This window comes from Microtus oregoni, unplaced genomic scaffold (assembly GCF_018167655.1).
Source record: "Microtus oregoni isolate MIOR12 unplaced genomic scaffold, Mior012 000009F_ref0000495, whole genome shotgun sequence".
In the NCBI taxonomy this organism is placed as follows: domain Eukaryota; kingdom Metazoa; phylum Chordata; class Mammalia; order Rodentia; family Cricetidae; genus Microtus; species Microtus oregoni.
The window spans coordinates 16,545,820-16,566,277 of record NW_024543068.1 but is presented as its reverse complement, the minus strand read 5'-3'; the positions used below and the strand labels follow the sequence as shown (position 1 = coordinate 16,566,277).

General features: G+C 42.3%; 1 protein-coding gene across 1 annotated transcript in view; it reads left to right on the top strand.

The window, feature by feature from the left end:
* Nucleotides 1–20,458, top strand: part of Susd6 (sushi domain containing 6) — a 98,236-nt gene that overhangs the window by 53,935 nt on the left and 23,843 nt on the right. The window lies entirely within an intron of this gene.

Below are 20,458 nucleotides of genomic sequence, written 5' to 3'. Positions count from 1 at the left end.
GCTGAGATAACTGCCTGCAGGAAGTACTGAATGGCCATGATGACAGCCTGTCAGTGCAGAGAGGTTTAGGGACAAATGGGAGAAAAGCCTCTGTCTTTCAAGTTGCTCACTACTTATGGAGGCTGGGTTGCAAAGGATCCTGTGGTGTTTTGAGCCACTATAGCTCACTTAGGCCCAGTGATAGCTATGCACAGTCACTCATACTTGCCAATTTCTGCTCTGTGAAGTTAGCTAGAGACTTTCTTAGGCGTTTAGCTCTCTGCTTTATATCCTTACAAAGGAACCTTAAGCTAGAGTAAATTCTTTCTTGTTTGTGGTCTTAGTATTTTATCACAGCAACAGAAATGAGACTTAATAGCATCTAAGGAAGGAAAATGGGCTGTGCTGTATGTCTATGCTTAAGTGGAATCAACGAGAGTCTTTAGTTCTGGTCCTCCATTTTCAGAGAATGCCAGCATTTTCTTAAGAATAGAATTATAATGCCTGGCTGTCTTTGATTTGAAAGGATCAGCCAGTTTGATAAGACTTAGAAAACTGTGACCCTGGAAAACCTGAACTCTTTATATGGAAGATGTATTATAATATATTATATTAAAATTAAAGTTTCTTAGAAACTTGCTCCAAGCTCTAATGACCAAGTAATTATTAATTTTGATTATCAACTTGATGGGATTTAGAATCAGCATGAAAATGTCTGAGCATGTTTGTGAGGTTTCTGTGTTACATTTTCTACATCAGTTTCTGATGGAGGTGGGAAGACTCACCCTAGATGTGAGTGACACTGTTCTGTAGCCCAGAGTTCCCAAACTGAATAAAAAGGAGAAATGGAAATGAGCAGCAGTGCCCCTGGCGTTCTTCCTCTGACTGGTTGCTTGACAGGGCTGCTTCTGCAACTGACTGGTTGCATTATAAACAGCTACATCACATTCTTGCTAACAGCCAGAATGAACTATTCCCTAAAACTGTGAGCCAAAATAAATCCTTTCTTCTTTATGTTGCTTTGACAGGTATTTTGTCATAGCAACAATACAAGTAACTAGTAGAGACCCAGATTTGCTATGAAAATAGTTAGGTTTAGTATTTTCATAATCAGCATTGAGCTCTTTATTTAGCAAGTGCACGTTGGCAGAAGGTGGACAGGGAGGGACACAGCAAGAGATATGTAATGGCATGGAAGGCTTCCTGGGAGCCAGATACTGAACTGGTTTGTAATGGAAGCTGTCACTTGTTAGCCTGTGAGATCATCAGTGGTAGCCAGGAGCAGTACTCTGACCTGGAATGAAGGCTGTGATCCATGGTGAGTACATGGCTAGGCCATGGCACTACTGTGTGCTATGATGGTTCCATGTGACATCTGCTCTCATGAGGGAGACCATTGCACTACTGTGTGCTGTGGTAGTTCCATGTGACATCTGCTCTCATGAGGGAATTGAGCAGTGCGCTGCAATACACGTAGAAGGGATACCTGACAAAGATTGGGATGGTCATTGTGAGACTTTGCTGGGGGAGAGAAGTCAGAGACCTGAAGGCAAACGGGACGGAGTAGACAAAAGAGGCAAGATGGCGCAGGAGGTTGATGATGCTGTTTCTTCTTCCAGACTGGCTGGTATAAAGCCTAGATCAACCATGAACTTGGTCTGTGATTTTGAACTAGATTCTTAAAGTCTGTCCTTAGTGGTTGAGTCCGTAATGTTGAAATGCTGCTGAGCACACCAGGTGCGGTGGTGGCAAAGATAAAATGTTCCAAATATCATCTCTGTTTCAGGATGTCACCTTAAGGTGGCAGACCGTAGTCACCTGGTGGGGACCTTGGAAGGGAAGAAAGTAGTGTAACACCTGCTGTGTGTCCTCCTCTCAGGTTACTTTGTGTTTAAGGCTTTGGGACATGATAGAGTGTAGGGTGGTGTATGTGTTTGTTTGTGTGCATATGTGTTTGTGGAGGCCAGAAGTTGATTAACTTTGGGTATCTTCCTTTATTGCTCTTGGTTTTCTTTTTTAAAATCGGGTCTCTCACTGAACCTGTAACTTCCTAATTCAGCTATGAGGATCCAGGGATCTACCTGTTTCCGTTTCCTCAGCACTGGGTTTACAGGCACACACTACTGTATCTGGATTTTCAATTCGTTGCTAGAATCTGAACTCAGGCCCTTACCAAGCACTTTATCAATTGAGACATCTCCTCAGTACCCCATTTCACTTCTTTTAAAACTGGAACTCAGAAAAACAAAAACAAAACCCCAACTGGAATCAAGATACTGGATCTCTAAACTGGTGTTCCCATTGCTGTGGGTGGTCAGTGTATGATCTCCTTCACTTTGGTGGAATATGTTCAGAAACTGAAATTTCCAAAAAGAAGGCTGGTACTGACCACAGCCTAAAAGTTCAAAGAGTTTAAACTGCATAGCACCAAGAAAACAGTTTAGTGTCCTTGGGCAGAGTCAGGTTGCTGCTGGTTGAGGTAGACAGCTTCCCAGTGCATTTCAGAGCCAAAGAGGAACAAAGGGGTTAAAATGTGCGAGAAAAACAAACACCAAGGGATTGACTCTAAGTGAGGAAGTAGGAGGGTTAGAGAAAGATAAGTTTAAGTGTGAGTTGTGGGAGAAGATTGAGGATGATAAGATTGGTAGTTGGGCTTCAACACCCCCCTCTTCTCCCCACCCCCACTCCCAGTTTTGGGACAGGAATCAACAGACTCTTTTATGCTGCCTTCCCAGCTTGCTTCTGGGGGAAGAGTCCAAATAGGCCCTCCATCCAGACCCTTTCGTACCACAGCTCAGACAACCTGTAAAGACATGCTTGACAAGGGCTTCTTATTTCTCTGATGCACTGTGAAGGGTCCCCTGTGGGTCTTGGCTAGCGTCATGGATTCCTTGGGGACACCAAAGGATGTGGGAGGTTCTTACTTGATTAGGGAAGGAAAAATACTGAAGGTGCCATCTGGCTCATGTGGATGTATTCCAGGATTCATCATTTGAGATCTGCTCTGCTGGGGTAATTGGGGAAGTAGGGTGAGGACTGCTCTATTTGATGTTTTCTAGATTGCAGAGATGTGGCACCAGTTTCTTTAGAATGGCTTTCATTCTTAGTACCCTGCTAGGAAGTTTTGAGGCTTTGCGGTTCAATTGTCCCTTCTTGCACTCAGAAAATTGATTACTAATCTATTTTAACAAATATAATGTTGACTTTTTATGCCCTAGGTCACAAGAATGGCCTTTGCTGGTAATTTGGGGGGGAGGGGGGGGACTGTGTTTTGGTTTGGTTTTCAAGACAGGATTTTTCTGTCTAGCCTTGGCTATCCTGGACCTCACTCTGTAGACCTTGAACTCTTCTGCCTCTGCCTCCATCCAGATGCTGGTAATTGTTTTTAAAGTTGCTTTTTTAAAATTTAGATGATATTAATGTCTGTAACAGTTTATAATCTTTTTTATTTAAATATTTATTATATAAACAATATTTTGTCTGTGTATATGCCTGTAGGCAGAAGACCTCATTACAGATGGTTGTAAGCCACCATGTGGTCCCTGGGAATTGAACTCAGGACCTTCAGAAGAGCAGGCAATGCTCTTAACCCCTGAGCCATCTCTCCAGCTCCAACAGTTTATAATCTTTAATGTTAAAAAGCAAGTTGAGCTGGGTAGTAGTGGCACTAGCTTTTAATCCTAGCATTGGGGAGGCAGAGACAAGCAGCTCTCTGTGAGTATGAGGCCAGCCTGAACTAGAGTGAGTTCAAGCCTGAACTAGAGTGAGTTCAGGACAGCCAGGGCTACCCAAAGAAACCCTGTCACAAGAAACCAACAACAACAACAACAACAAAAAAGTTGGTTGCAAGTAAATGTAGGAATAGTAAAGATTGTGAGATTCTGAATAAGGAGATTTATAGTGTATGTGTCTTAAGTGGTGGCTGAACTATGAAAGTATATATGAAAGTATAATCCAATGGGATTATTATGGAATTAAAATTACAGGGAACTATTATGTTTTTTTTCCTCCAGTAAGCATCTCTTTTCAGAATTAATCTTGAACTAGTTTGTAGACTTAATCCGTTGAGTATATCTAGAACTTCCGAATGTAATAAATAATTTGTTTCTGAGAGTAAAGAAGGTAAGAGAAGAAAAGGAAAGATTGTTGAAAAGGAGTTTTAAACATTTTAAAATTATTTTTCAGTATGAGTCCATGTATGGGTAAGTAGATATGAATACAGGTGCCTGCAGAAGCCAGAGTCAGATCCTCCTGGAACTGGAGTGAAAAGCCGTTGTAAGCTGTCTGGTTTGGGTGCTGGGAACTAAATTCAGGTACTCTAGAAGATTAATGCATGTCCTTTACTATTGAGACATCTTTTCAACTCCCCAAATAATTTTTTTTCAAGAGACAATGGTCATATCAGACAAGGGTATTATAGTTAGGACATTGAGTCTGGTATTTGTTTTCTTGTTGTGAATGAATCCTGTTGTGGACTAGAGAAACAAAAGGCCAAGAAAAGTGTGCATGGAGTAAAGGTGCCAGCAGAGTTCTTAACTATTCTCTAAGGCTCTGGTTAACAGTATCTGAGATGCTGGATTGTATACTACAATACTGACTTCCTGGGACACACCAGTGGAAACCCACTCTCTCCTCTGGTGTGTGTCAGGGTGTATCAGAGGACCCATAACACTTTCCATGGATAGGAGTAGGATTCTCCCTAAGTGAATGTCTATGTCAGTTTTACTGAAGTACAAGTACTTAGCTACTGTGAATAGGATTTGGGCAGAATGGCCTCATACCAGATCTCTAGTCATAGAGAAGCTTAGATCCATTGGCCTGCCTGTTACCTATCTGGAAACTGGTCTCTCCAACTAAAAGTTGGTGTGGAAAATACTGCTTCATCAATAACTAGGTGAAGCCCTTAAGTGGGGTTGGAGGTCGGGCATCAGATTTCTTTCTTAAATCCATGCTTCTACCCTCCATCATCACCTTGCATACTTTGAGCCCTCAATGGCCTAAAACTCGGTTTGTCTGCCAAGTTGACTTCAAACTGAAAGAGATCTGTCTCCTGAGTGCTGAGATTAAAGGTGTGTGCTACCACACTTAGCCATTTGTGTGCTCTTTTGTGTGGTCTTGTACCTACAGAGCAGAAGAATATGCTGAGAAGCTAGTCTTACTTTTGTGACAGTTATATGGGCTCCGGGCTAGAAATTCTAGATGTCACTAGTGTAAAGAGGTTTACGTGTGAGGGCACCGATGGACTGACCTTACAGGTTATCTATCCCAGTAAATAACCTGTAACTCTCAGATTTGATTGCTCATATCCTCTGCAGGGTTTATTAAATGTGTGCTGCTGGCCTGCACAGAGCTTCTGATTCAGTAGATCTGGGGTAAAGTTTGAAATTTTTACATTTTCCTGAGTTCCGCTGGTCTGAGAATCATATGTTAAGAACTACCAATTACAAATGGGATGAATAAAGCTATCTTACCCTTTTCAGAGCAACTTTTGGTGAAGTGGGGAGAGACGGGTATAAAGATTCTGAATTCACCCACCAACTAACTTAATTTTAAAACTAGGAAAATCTAAATATTAAGGGAGGGTCCGCAGGCCTTTGTCTTGTCTCCTCCAGATTGGTCTTGCTTTTGCAAACTATCCGACAGAAAGGAGTGGGACTTGGTAAATCCCTGACCTGGGTTACTTTGGCCATTTCCTCCCAGTACTATTCTGCCCTTTCTGGCAAATTGGGCTCTAAAGGCTACATTGCTTACATTACAGGGAGCCTTTCCTAAGCTTGGGCTCCGTGGTATGAAGGAACAAGAACCTGAGCTGGGGTACTTGCCATCAGTCCCATTTCTAGCAGCACTTGCCCAGGGGCCATGTAATGCTAAGATATATTTAATATCTTTCCCTATATCAGAAACCTAAGAATGATTGTTACTTGGTTTGAATTTTCCTGTGAAGACTTTTGATAAGCAGCACTGAGTCAGAATGGTGTTCAAAGACTGGCTGGCCAAAGTGAAAACAAGTTGTCTGTGTTGCTTTCCTAATGCCTGCTTCCAGAGAAGAATGACTTAATGTGTTTGTCATATCCCCACCCCTATACTCAGGGTTACCCTCCACACTTCATTACAAGACTTCACAGGCTGTTGATCTGTCTTTATTTCCAGGGTGCATGGGATTGTTAGCCAACTTTCTCTACTATCTGGCACAGTGTGGCCTGTGTTATGGGTTGTAGCAACAGGAAATTGTATCTGTCCTCCCTTTTCTTCCCTGTAGTTTCTCCCTTTATTTTTTTTAAAGATTTATTTATTATGTATACAGCGTTTTCCCTACATATATGTTGCAAACCAGAAGAGGGCACCAGATCTCATTACAGATGGTTGTGAGCCACCATGTGGTTGCTGGGAATTGAACTCAGGACCTCTGGAAGAGTAGTCAGTGCTCTTAACCTCTGAGCCATCTCTCCAGCCCAGTTTCTCCCTTGGTACAGTTGTCTTCCTCTCTGCTCACTTCCATCCTTCCCTCCTTACACCTGTACTCAGTGTAATTCCTTCCATTCCATTAGGGCTGCATACCCTGTATAAGTGTGTGAAGCGTCTCTTCAGGGCTCTCAGTCCCCTTCTCTTTTCTGTCCATGTTATTCTGGGTAGCTATGAGTTAGAGAAGGTTTTGTCCGAAAGGAGTTTGCTGTTCTGCAAGCTGAGTTTGACCCTGTTTTCTGCCTTTATTTCCTGCTGGAGCCTGGTGATGTTTGTATTGGCAAGCTAAAGGCCTTCTGACTTGAAAGGAATTAACATACTGCCTCAGAACCATTGTCTGGTCCTGTCTTTCTACCCTGTGACAAGGGAGCTAAAGATTTCCCAGCCTTGTTAATTGTTTCTATCCTCTCTGATCCAGCTGGGGCAGTTTCCAGGGAACTCAAGCACTGACTAGCCCAAGATCTCTCTTGAAACAGGCCAAGACTGAGGTTGATTTCATTCATTTTTAAGTAAAATGATTAGTCTTTTGATGATTTCATTAATTTCCTCCCTTCTGAACTCCCTCTTGTTAGCAGTAATTGGAAATCCTGACTGTTTCTCATTTCCCTGACCACACTGCTTTAATCTAGGCAGCTTGGTACCGTATTCTGCTTTTTAATCTGCTGGAAGTGTGGTTTGAAGATGGTTTTAATGACTGGCTTTGGCTGGATTTTCCAAAAGCTGAGGCTGTTGCTGTGATTAACTTCACACCTACCTAGAGCCTAGGTGGGACAGGTAGAGGAGAAGAATCCTACCACAGAGTGCTCTTTTCTCCCAGGAAGGATGTCTGCAAGTTTTTCATTGCTCATTTTTAGTACTCAGCATTTGTAGACTTCCTGGAATGTGACATGCACTGTTGAGGTTCCCAACAGTGGGAATCCCATGTGGGAATGCAGAAGCTTCAGCAGTTCAGATTCCAGCAGGGTGCTGGCTCCCCAGGGATCTCCCGGCCTGCAGTAACACCTGTAAACATTTTCACAGTTGTAATTCTATTTCTTGTGCTTCTCCATTCTTGACTCTAAGAAAAATAAATAATACAAACCACCTCAGGAGGCCAGAGTCAAAGCAGATAGTTGTAGCTGCCTGATGATAGTTGTACAGCTAGATGTAGAGCAGATTTGTGCGTATTTTATTATGTTGTTATCCTTGTAAGCATGATGCAATTCATAAAGGATGAAGCTGGGATTAGAACCCAGATCCTTTCATTGTAAATCAAATACTTTTTTAAAAAAGAGATTTGTTTTTATTTTATTTATGTGAATGTTTTGCTTGCATGTATGGATGTACACCATACACATTCCTGGTGCCTATAGAGGCCACAAGAGGATGTGGAACTAGAATTAAAGGTGGTTGTGAGCTGACATGTGAGTGCTGAGGACCCAACCTTAGTTCTCTACAAGAGCAGTAAGTATTCTTAACCACCAAGCCATTTCTCCAGCCCCTCTAATATTTTTGTGCTACATAATTTTGTCTGTTTTGTTTTAACACTGACCTCTCATATCACTGTCTAGTATTGTTTTAATAACTTAAAATGTTTTGCTATTTTGAGACACAGTATTTTCTAAAACTTGTCTCAGCCTCCTAAGTGCTATGATTGAAGGCATGCACCCCTGCTCAGCCTCTTGAGTATTATGGGCCATTTGTGTTCATGTAATAGTTCCTCTCACAGGATAGAGGGTCCTACAGTCTACGTGGGGGCGGGAAAAGAGAGGGAATCTTAGTTTCTCTTGAGTAATTCACACACTGAATGACTTCTAGCAAAGCTTTGAGAAGAGCTGAAACTTAACTGGGGCTAGTAGAAAGGCAGGATCCAAATCAGGTTTCAGAGAAGGGGAGTTTTGGTTGTTAGTTGACTTCTTGGCACTCTGGGGTGTAGGAAAGAGGCTGAGGTTTGTTTGATTTCTTCATTAGACTTATGAAAAACTGTGTCATTTGAGGTGATGCTTTTACCAGTCTGCTGGGCTGTAGTGATGGTAGGAATCCTTTAACTCTACCTGAATAGAAATTGTGGTAGACAATGAGAAGTTCAAGTGTTAGTCTCTGAGCAGCATTGCTTGGCAGCAGGCCCTACCAATAGACAGGCAGGAACAAGTGACACTTTGTATTGTTGCAGTCTTCCTGTGGGCCTCTGGTGTTAGGACTCTCAGCTCTACAAGTGTTACCTTGTGTGGTCCTGGGAAGTTGGGAAACTGGAATTTAAATCCAGATCCTCTCATCTATACAGGTATCTAGTCTGCATGCATGTATGTTCACCATGTGGATATACATACAATATGCTCACACAGTTTTTGGCTGTGGCTGCAATTGCAGCTTCCAGGAAGGCTGTGGCATCAGGATTCCTTAGCCCTTCACACTGGCCTGTGTTACAGTTCTTGTTCCAAGGTCTAGACCTTTAGCCCATTGACAGCTCTCTGAACTCCTGGCAAGTAGAGCCTGCAGTTTCTCTTTGGCTCCTTCCTGCTTTTATCCTTCTGCCTCATCTGTCTGCCCTCACTTGTCATCTCTGTCCTTCTATGTCCCTTCTTCCTGCCCTGGTTTCCCTTGAACTGTTCAGCTGCTGCTGCTTCAGCTGTTTTCACAGCCAGTCCCGCCAACTGTTTGGCTATCTCTCCATACAATTGTTCTTCTCAGTCTGCGCTAGTAAAAGTAGGCAAGAAAAGACTACTTGAGAGAAACCTAACCCTGGTGCTGCAAAAATAATAGGAAGCAGCCTAGGAGAGGTATTCCAACTGACTCACCAAGTGACCCTAAAGCAGCCTGCTTTCTTAGCACCAGTAGTCAGCCTCTGCTGGGCCACCAGCCGTACTTCCTTTCTGGCCTAGGGTTGCAAGGCCATCCAGAGTTCACTGAGGCCGTAATAACAAAAAGTCTGGTGAAAACTATTTTAAACAGCCCTTGCCTAGGCCCTGCCTTTAGGATCCCAGCTGCAGTTTTCTCAAGGCTGGAACATTGTAGATAGCCAGAGCTGGTAGATGGTAGCTGGTCTGGCTGTTTGACCAACCGTTCTTTTAAGGTAGACAGGCAGAAAGAGATTTTAATAGCAAGAACTCAAAAAACTTAACCATTAACCGTGACTTTAGCAGTGCTTAACACTTGCCCAGTGCCCCAGGGATTGGTGGGTCTTTTTCATCTGCCCCAGCGCCCTTTGTTTGCTGTGCTTTTAAAATCAGATTCACATCCCTGTACCGACCTGAGGAGCAGACCAGCAACCCACATTCTTTAAAAAACAATAAATAAATAAAAATGTGAAACAGTTTCTCAGATTATCAGTTCTCCTCGCTGAAGAGAGGAAACTGATTTTTTTTTTCCTTTCACCCCATGCCCCCCTTATTCTGTGGCAGTTGGTGAAGGTAGACCACACCAAGATACCAATCCAAAAACATTCTGGTGCCTTCTATGATTTCAGAAAGCATGAAAGGTCAAGGCTCTGAATTTCTACATCCTGTCTCGAAACAAACAAAGACAAAAAAAAAAAATATGTATACAGGACTTGTGGCATATACCCCTAGCAGCAGGGCTGTTGGATTGTGGGACATTTATGATTCCTACATTGTACATCTTGCCAGTTAGCTCTCCAAAATAATTGTGCCAGTTTATGCTTCTGCTGAAGTATAAGAGAATTATTTTTTCTTAACAATTTCTTGACTTGTTTGTTACAGCTTATATTGTGAGTTTGTCCATCTAATAAATAAGTGAAATCTTCATAAGGCTTTCATTTTTATTTCCTTTGTTATTTCTTAGTTTGTAGGTTGTTTTAGCTTTTTTTAATAACTGAGATTCTTGAAAGAGAATTTCAGCCTTGACATGGCCTATACCAAGTGTATGGTACTTTCTCCCCTACTGCTAATGTCTGTAATAACAGTAAAGGGACCTGAGAGTAGTTTAAGAACCAACGCTGTTTCAACTGTTATTTTTATTAGTATTTTTTTTTTCTCTCTGGGATATGGTTTCTTTGTCCTGCTTCAGATATTCTTTCAGGATGTATGAGATGGATTAGCAGGTAAAAAGTGCTTTCATGCAAGCCTGGTGGGAGGAGAGAACCGACCCTAACCTCCACAGACACACTGTAGCGCATGTGCCCCCACACAGCATGTGTACACACACAATAACCAGTTTTTTAATTTAGAAAATATATTCTCTTATCCTAATTTTATAAAGATAGATTCTAATATTTTCATCTAGAAGTTTTAGGGTGTATTTTATGACTGGCACCTCCCATTTCCCAGGACTTTCAACTACTAGAAATAATGTTTAGCTTTATGTCTTCCCTCAAGACATAAAATTGGTCTGGGGATGGGATGTGGGTGGGAATGGGAGCAGGGATGCAGAGGTTCTACCACTTTCTCCAGACTGTCTTTTAAAGAGAGGCATCTGGCATTTTGCAGACTACAGCAGTGATTGATTCCCTGATGTGGTGCATATTCTTTGAATCCCTAGTTTTGTAGCTTGCTGTCCAGAGGCCAGAATCTGCCAGTGACAGAAATTCTAGAAGCATCCCCAGGAAGCACTGGTGTTCTTATTTCTGGTGGTATCTGTGGGGGTGGATAGGTGGGCACATAGCCAGTCGGTTAACAGTAGTCAAGGGCAGAAATGATAGCCCACTCCATGGAAAAAAATAGCTGACATCCAATGTCTTATATCTCTTATTGGTTTTCCTATCTCCAGTATCATCTCTGTTGCTCTCTCCACAAATCTCCCTTCTATCGTGCTGCCAAAATAACTCTTAAAATCTCAGACTTGGAGTGATTACACACAAACAGTTTTAACCCTCATCTTTTCTTTTAGCTTTTGTCCAAAACTTACATCCCTATCATACATCATGGCATGTGCCTCCTTGCCTTACTTATGCTGTTTTTTTCTAATTCAAATGTTGCACTCCAGTTGTCTCTCAGACCTCAACTCTGTCATAGTGAGAGGATGGTTCCCTTAGCCTCTCTGTTAACTCAATTAAAATGAAGCTTTCAAGTTAGCCCTCCTACTAGGGGTGGGGGACAGGGTGGCACTTGTGCTTGCTAAGCAAGCACTCTATCACTGACCTAAATCCCTCACTCTCTAAGTTATTTTCTGTCTTTGTTTTAACTTTGTAGGAGGAAGAAAGATGATGTATCTCTAGTCCTTCCCTCAAGTTCCTTCCCATAAATTCTATTTATAGGGTTAGCCCCTGTCATTTTGCAGCCAATTGTTTAGTAACTTCAAGAAAAGAGGATTTCTTGTGGTTTAAGCAGCTGATGGAGACATCCTAATAAATTGTCTTTCAGCGTAGCTTGCCTGCAGTAAGGGGGCACATTGAACAGACTCATAGAAACACTTAAGTTCTCCCTTTCCCCACCTTTGATTTTCATGCTGCTCATTTTAAAAAGTAATAAATTGCTATCCTGGTATATTTTGAAAGTGATGTGTGAGTTATTACTGCTGCCTAAAGGAAGGTTCTAATCAGAGAAAGAATTTTGGGTAGTACAGCAGATTCAAAGTAAAATTTAATAAACTTGGATAATAAAATTAAGGCAGATTAATTTTTGTTTTCCGAAATTGTTTTGTAGCAGGAATCCATGTGGTTACCCAGAAAGGAAACTCCTAATTTATGGTCTAGGGTCAAAACAGCAACAATAGCGGAGGATAGACTGGAAAAGAGGAGGGCCCTACAGAGACACTTTGTGGGAATTTTCTACATCCAATAGAGTTGAGCTTTCTTTAGCAACTTGTTTATGGCCTTTTCATTATTCTTGAGAATAGCTACTATAAAGACGAGGCTAAGTAGGACAATAAAAGGGGGAGAGAAAATATTATATATTCTAGTCATCAGGAAAATGCTGGGGGTTGATGTATTACAAGCTGCCATCTAGCCCAGGCAAACAGGCTAAATAGGAATGAATTCTCAGGTTTGGTAGGGGTTTTATGCCAAAGAAATGGGATTGGAACCCTCACAAATGCTGTATGAATATATAAGATGTTATCAAGACATGGGGGGGTGGGTGCAGACAGAAACCTGAGGGAAATTTCCTTTGTGGCTGATGTTTTTCTTTCTTCTTCCATGACTGATGAGTACCTCCAGTGTCATAGTAATATAGTAGTTTTAATCTGGGAGATTGATAAACCTTGCATACCAGGCAGATTGATAGGAATTTTCTGTTTTTCCTAGGTTTTTACATGTTTCCTGCTCTGTAAACAGAGACGGTTCTTTCGTTTCCTGGCCACTCAGACCCAAATAATCACACAGAAAGTATATTAATTACAACACTGTTTGGCTTATTAGCTCAGGCTTCTTATTAACTAACTCTTACATCTTAAATTAATCCTTTTCTATTAATCTGTGTATCACCATGAGGCTGTGGCCTACTGGTTAGGTTCTGGGGCGTCTGTCTTCTTCGGTACCTACACGGTATCTCCCTGACTCCTTCTACTCTCTCTTCCAGCCTGGCTATATTCTCCCCTGCCGTAGGTCAAAGTAGCTTTATTCATTAACCAATAAAAGCAACACATATACAGAAGGACTTCCCACTTCACTGTCCTGAAACCAGTCACTCTAATATAAGGTAGAAAACCAGAGCTGGAGAGATGGCTCAGAGGTTAAAAGCACCGGCTGCTCTTAAGGATCTAGGTTTAATTCCTAGCAACCACATGGCAGTTCCCAACTGTCTGTAACTCCAATTCCAGGATCTGACATCCTCACATAGACAAACATGCAAGCAAAATACCAATGCACATAAAAAATAAAAGAGAAAACCACCTTATAATCTAGCCAGGTGTACGGATGCAAAATGTACCCTCCCCGCTTTTTGCCTCTTTTTTTTTTTTTAAATAATAGTGTGACTATAGCAAAAAGATTTTATCACCATCCAAAAGAGTCATTGTGCAGTTATTTTTATGTAACAAGTGCTGTAATGTAACTGCAACGTGATTGGATTTGCACTCAAGTTTTTGGGGCACATCCATTGTTTAAGATTTGTAAAGAGAGCTGGGTAGTGATGGCACATGCCTTTAATCCCAGCACTCGGGAGGCAGAGGCAAGCGGATCTCTGAGTTCGAGACCAGCCTGGTCTACAAGAGCTAGTTCCAGGACAGGCTCCAAGGCTACAGAGAAACCTTGTCTCGAAAAACCGAAAAAGAGAGAGAGAGAGAGAGAGAGAGAGAGAGAGAGAGAGAGAGAGGATATGTAAAGAGGAAAAGAAGAGTCTAGACTTCAGGGACCATGCAGGATCAGGTGCATCATCTGATAATGCTAGGATTCTGGAAATTACACTGAGTTCCTGTTCCTGTTTTTCCCCTGCATGCCCCCATCTCTCCTGTTTCTGTGTTGCAGCTTTGCCAAGGATAAAGGGCCTAGATGTCAAATCCTTTTCTCTCTCTGCCTTGGCAGGGAAACTGATCTGGTTTCCAAGAAACCATTTTTGCACTTGGGGGCTTTTTTTCCTTTCTCTTATGGGAAGTTGCTTCATCATTTCCCAAAAATACACAGCACCTCTTGTTTAAACAGGGTGCCTTTTAAGAGCTTTGGAGCCTGCAGCAAGGGTGGGGTTGTGAAATCTTTTGTTTGATGCTTGATGCAAGTTGGAATGTGGGCTGTCTGTAGGCAGAAGTCTCAGATTGGCTAGGACTGAGTCAGGAGTGGCCTGTGAAAAACAGGGACTCCATGGAAAACAAGAACCTTGAGTGTTTTTGAGCATTTGGCTTGTCTATGATATCAACCTTCTGGACACAGGCTCTGTCTCGTGTTTGTCCAGTAACTTAAATGTGCTCCAGGTGGTGAAAGTAGAAAGTTTTGTCATGAGTAACTCGTGGCTGCTGAACAAGGAGGACACACACATTTTAAAATAGTGAACATTGATGAGGTGGCCGAGTGGTTAAGGCAATGGACGGCTAAAATAGTGAACATATTATTGTAGAATTGTGTGCTTGATTGTTGGTATCAGAGACTTGAGTTCAGAAAAGGAAATTTCTGAAGGAGATGCTAAGATACAGCTAGTCTTTGATTTGAGTTTGAGTTCAGCTGTGGAAAGGCACTTATTTGGCAGAAACCCTGATACCGATAGAAGTTGGCACCATTTGAAAGATTCTTGAAGAAACATCATGATGGAAAATCTGCTTAGAAAAGGTTAACCTATGAGAGCAAAATGGAGTATGCCCCTAGATAGGCAGTAGAAAGAAGCCAGCTGCCCATAGTTGAGAAGGAAACCATGAAGGTAGGCATTGGGAAAGAGGGGTGGCTGACAGAAAGTTTGCCATTTTTATCTTTGTCTTGCTTGATCATGCAGTGGTGGTACCAGTTTCTCTCATGGGACCTAGCAGCTAAAGCCCTAAGCTGTTGCTGGCTCTATGATCAGCTATTGGAATAAATAGCTTTAACCTGAATAAAGCTTTAACCAGATCCTGTTCCAGGTGGAGGTGAAGTTTCCAGGTGTTATGGTTTTGGTCCCTTTTTTTTTTATTTTAAATTTATTTATTTATTAAGGATTTCTGCCTCGTCCCCGCAACCGCTTCCCATTTCCCTCCCCCTCCCCCGATCAAGTCCCCCTCCCTCATCTGCTCGAAGAGCAATCAGGGTTCCCTGACCTGTGGGAAGCCCAAGGACTGCCCACCTCTATCCAGGTCTCGTAAGGTGAGCATCCAAACTGCCTAGGCTCCCACAAAGCCAGTACGTGCAGTAGGATCAAAAACCCACTGCGATTGTTCTTGAATTCTCAGTATTCCTCATTGTCCGCTATGTTCAGCTAGTCCGGATTTATCCCATGCTTTTTCAGACCCAGGCCAGCTGGCCTTGGTGAGTTCCCGATAGAACATCCCCATTGTCTTAGTGTGTGGGTGCACCCCTTGTGGTCCTGAGTTCCTTGCTCGTGCTCCGTCTCCTTCTGCTCCTGATTTGGACCTTGAGATTTCTGCCTGGTGCTCCCATGTGGGTCTCTGTCTGTCTCCTTTCATGGTTTTGGTCCCTTTAAGAGACAAGCCACACCCATTCCCCTCCCCATCCACTGAGGCAGGCTGATCTTCAGCTTCCAGCCTGAGCTCGTTCTCTTTTCCATCTTCCTCTCGGAGAGGCAGCTTCGCTTCTGCCTCTCTCCCCACTTCTCTGCTTCCCCCCCCTCCCTCTCTCTCTGTCCCCCCCTTCACCCTTCCTCCTCCATAACCCCCTGAATAAACATTCAACCTCACCCTGCATGTCGTGTCTATCCATGTTTCTGTCTTCTGCCCGCCCGCCATGTGTCTCCCTGGCTGGAACCAGCCATTGCTCGGGGACCAGCAGCCATTTCTGCCTGGGACTGGCTGCTCCCAGGGCCCGCTGCCTGCCACCACATGGCCCGCCGCCACCATTTGGGACTTACAGCATTTCTGCTGCCTACTGCTGCGGGGGATCTTGTAGCATTTTTTAAAAAAGAACAACACCAGGGATCCCAGTGGAGTCTAGCATAACGTGATCATTTTAAAATGAGATTGAAGATTATTGCTCAAGTCTTGGGGACATCAGTCACCTCATACGTATTTGGCAGTGAAAGTGTTTCTAAAAACCCTAGCCAACGTTGAGTGAAATAGTCTTCACTTGTATCTGTCCGCTTTACAATTTTTCAAAAAAACAAAACAAAACAAAAAAACCTTGGGAAGCTTTGGGATTTTCCTAAATTAAAAGAGATAAGTCAAAATAAGTCAAAGGTGTTTTTTGTTGTTTGTTTGTTTACTCAAGACAGGATTTCTCTGTAGCCCTGGCTGTCCTGGAACAGACTGGCCTTGAACTCAGAAATGTGCTGGGATTAAAGGAGTGTTCCATTCTGCCTGGCTAATAAAACTGTTTGACTTAGCAAAAAGGTTTTTTTAATAGAGAGAATATAATTGTTGCTCTCGTTAAGAAATGGAAATTGGGGGAAATTAATATTTATTGAGAGATCCTGTGGGAATGAACAAGCATAAACACACTCAACACTCATCTCAAAATTCTATTAACTCCTCATAGACATGGGGAAAGTAAGATGATTTCCTACAGAAAGTGAATGCATTTCCCTTCTATCTGCTGGTCCTTGGTGGAGCTGCCACTCCCCACAGACCTGGCTCAGGTACTTGGCAGAGACCCTAGAAAGTGAGCATTTCTTTTCGAATCAACCTCATTTGTTGCCAGGCCGTGATGAGACTCCACCAAGGAATTTGGGGCTCATAAGGCAGAAAAAGTGCTAAGGAGGAGTCCTGAGTTTTCAACATAAGCCCCATTTTCTGCCCTTAAACAGCAAAATCTTCCTCTTTTCTTGAAAGCTTGTATTTGGGTTTGTGTTGTGAAGTATCTCACTATGGTTGAGTAACAGTCCTCTAAAATAGCCCTCTTCTGCCAGAGTTACAGAACTTTGCAGTTTGTCTTTTTCTGTCTACTGTTGAGAAGATTGAGGGTACCCAGGAAGGAGAAAGCACCAGGGCTAGAGTTCAGAATCAGCCCTAAAGCATATTTTAGTTTCTGCCCTTTCGGCTGAGTGGTTTTGTTTGGTTTCGCAGGCAAAGGACTGACCTTAGAGGACATTGTCCAGTTGTGTTGGAGAAGTGAACACATTGATTATGTTTGCCATAACTGAGCTGCTCCCAGCTGAAGAAACTCTTGTGCTATCAATACTGTTCCACCAGGAGGCCGTGCTGGAAGCATCTTCAGGGCTCTGTCTGCATAGTTGACAAGTCTTTTCAACAGTGTAGGAGCTGGAGAAGCCCAGGATGAGCTATCATGTGAGTTGCAGGCTTGTATAGGTGCTGACTAACTTGGCTTTCCTAATGAGGCACAGCAAACATCTGACTCTGGATTGCAGGCATGCTTTCTGGAAAATGCAGGTGTATATGTTGAGTGCCAGAGACCCGTGGTCGTAGCCACATTCCTCATTTGCAGGTGAGGGTGCCTAAAAATATATTTTCTCAAGTTGTATTACAATGACTCTGAGCCCTTGGAAGTAGGAGCCTCCAAAGCAAAATGGAGCAGTTTACTTCTGGACATTTAGGAGCAACCTGCTTTCTGGTCTGTTGTAAATAACATCCTAATACCTCAGAGTAATAAATTTGGACAGTTGTGCAGCAGCTGATAAAGAACTCGACATCATACTGTGAAAACAGACTCATACTCTAAGCTGTGTTGCCTGTTCCCTATACTCTGCAGGAGAACTTTTAGAATTTAATCTTCATTTTGTAAGGTTAAACTAAAAATGGGAAATGAAATTGCTGATTCCAGTTATAAGAAGTGTAGGTCTTATGAAGTTTATGTACTTGAAGAATTTGCAGTTTAGTCAGTGAATGTGTCAGAGGTGGGGGGACGACACGACAACAATGACGTAATATTTACTTGAGTGTGAGTCAGCAGCCCTGCTCAGCAGTGAAGAAGAGAACACATGTACAGCTATGGACTGTTGTTTGAAATACCCAGATTGTACTGTCCCCAGTTATAGTTAAAAGGCAGGGTATAATTAAGCATTGTTAGTGTCCTTTTCTGGCTGAGAACATGGCTTCCTTTTAGTATGTAAGCCCATTGTGTGACATTGAGGGGCCATTCAGGAAGTAGGGGGACAGGTTCTACTATAACTTTAAGTCATACAGAAATAAAATTTCTTTAAAAGGCTTTTCTAAAACTGGGAGCGTGTTTTCTGGAATATATTGTGTGGGTCCCTAGCCTCTTCCTGTAGTAACAACTACACATTGTGCTCACTCATATATACTCATTTCTGTTGTCTTAATTCCACCTAGATATTTTAACCCATGGTTTTAAGTCTGTAAAATAAAAGCTGCCCTGTTCCAATATTGTTAGCTTTCTCTAACTTGCAAATCCTCAAGTGTGAGGAGTTAAAAGAGAACCATCAAACAATAAACCAACTCCTAAGCTGTGCCTTTTCTGTTTTCTAGCCCTTGTCCCCAACTTTGTGAGTATTGAGTTGTTAAGTATGTGCTTTAAATAATAAGGTTTTTAGGAAAAACTAATTAATATCCTACACTGGGTTACCATTGTCGTAGAAAAATCTCTAGATGTGGAAGTATGGGGAGCCTCTTCAATGCCTGGCTTGTCACTGAGTAGAGTTGATAAGCTACAGTGTCTTTCATAATTGCTGCTACAAGATTTTAATTAAGAGAATTCAGCTGTGGCACCAGCTGGGGATGTCTGGCGTTGTGGAGGATTGCAATTAGATGCTATATATTCTATCTTCTTTTTCCCCTTTCAACTTTTGTGGTGTGCCTTTGAGAAGGAGCTTTTAGTCTCAGCAGTATAAATACTTTAATGTGCTTAATTATGTAATCACACAGTTATACTCCGCTGTGTACATACACGCATTTTATGGATTCTTTAATTCCTCTTCTAATACTGAAATGTCTAGTCTGCTTTTTAGTTGGAGGCAGACAATGCATTGAGCAAGAAAAGGAGGACCAGAGACGTTTAGTGATTTTTTTTTTTCATCTGGTTATGCTCTATCCTTCTGTCTCCCTACTTTATGGTCATGTTCTTTAATGGCTGAAATAATTAACATCTCATTTTCCTAGCAAATGCCAGGCAATTTATGTAAAATTAGATTTTTATAAAACTTATCTTCTATTAATTTACAGATGGAGCCTTTAAGTTACGTCATTTTTCCCAACTCTTTGTTCCAAGCACATGTAGGGGCATAAACCTGGCATAGGAGAATCTGACATGCAGGCACAATGGGACCCATTGATTTCTGGCATTGAGTTTGTGCAGCGAGGACCTGTGACCCCAGCTGTTAGAACTAGAACCTAGGAGCAGCTGCTTTCTTGGATCCAGTCCTCTAGGGATGCACTTCCATCTGCTGCCATGTGGCAGCCTGGGAAAGAAATTGACCCCAAGTCATCTTTTATTCCTTTTTTCATTACCCTCCAGTTTTTTTCCCTCTCCTCTTGCAAACCTGAGAAGCAAGATGACTGTCCTGGAAAACTTCCATGATTTTCTTCCCCTTTTCCTGATTCTACCTCACTGCACATCCAGTTCCATTGGGAAACACTTATTTCAGAAGTATGTAAGCAGATTTATATGCCTGGCTTCTTCAGGAGAAGAGTTAGTACCGTAAAGCAGACTTTCATTTTATTATGAGCTGTGCACTTCTACATTTTAGGACTGGAAGGACCCTTAGAATGCTCATTTCTTTGGAGAAGAACCCAAAAGTTCACATTCCTAGTCTTGCATTTAGGGCCTTCTCTAATTATCTGAACCAGACACCAGGCTGACATCTCTCCCTCTGCATTCCCCTAAAATAGGAGCTGACTATGTCGGCCTGGCTGGCTTGAACTTGCAGTGCTGAGATTAGAACTGGCTGCAACACCTAGTTTACCAGTCTGTCTCTGTCTCCTGCTAATACTGGACATATTTGCTACTTTTTTGTTTGTTTGATTGGTTTGTTTGATTTGGTTTGAGAAAAGGTTTCTTCCTGGAACTCACTCTGTAGAACAGACTGGCCTCGAACTCATGGAGATCCACCTGCCTTTGCCTCCCTGAGTGCTGGGATTAAAGGCATGTGCCACCACCCCCACTTTATTTGTTATTTCTTATACACAAGCCACCTCCTTTTGCTTTTCTGTCTTTGCCGTATTTCCATCCCCAGTATGTTCTTCCTGTTCTGCTTATCTCTGTCACAGTCTTTTATCCTGTGGTGACAGGTCCTATTTACCGTCTAATTGGAACTCTAATTTCTCCTTCTCTCCTCATTTCTCCATTGGGTTAATCCTTTTTCAAAAACCTCTCGTATCCCTTATTGATTTATGCTGTGGTCACTTCCTAACCAAGAGTCCCAAAGAGAGTAGGGCCTCTCTCTTTTTCATCATTTCTACCTGCCTTCCTCCATTGCCTGGCACAGTGCTTGGTACTTAGGAAAACTTTCTCAAGGGAATGGATGGATAAATATGATCCTTATGTGAACTCTGAAGCTTAAACAGAGAGTAGATGAGATGTTACTATTTATTATAGGCTACTTGGGCTCTTTGTCTATAACACTAGAGAGACTGGATTCTCATCAAGGACAGATGCTCTTGA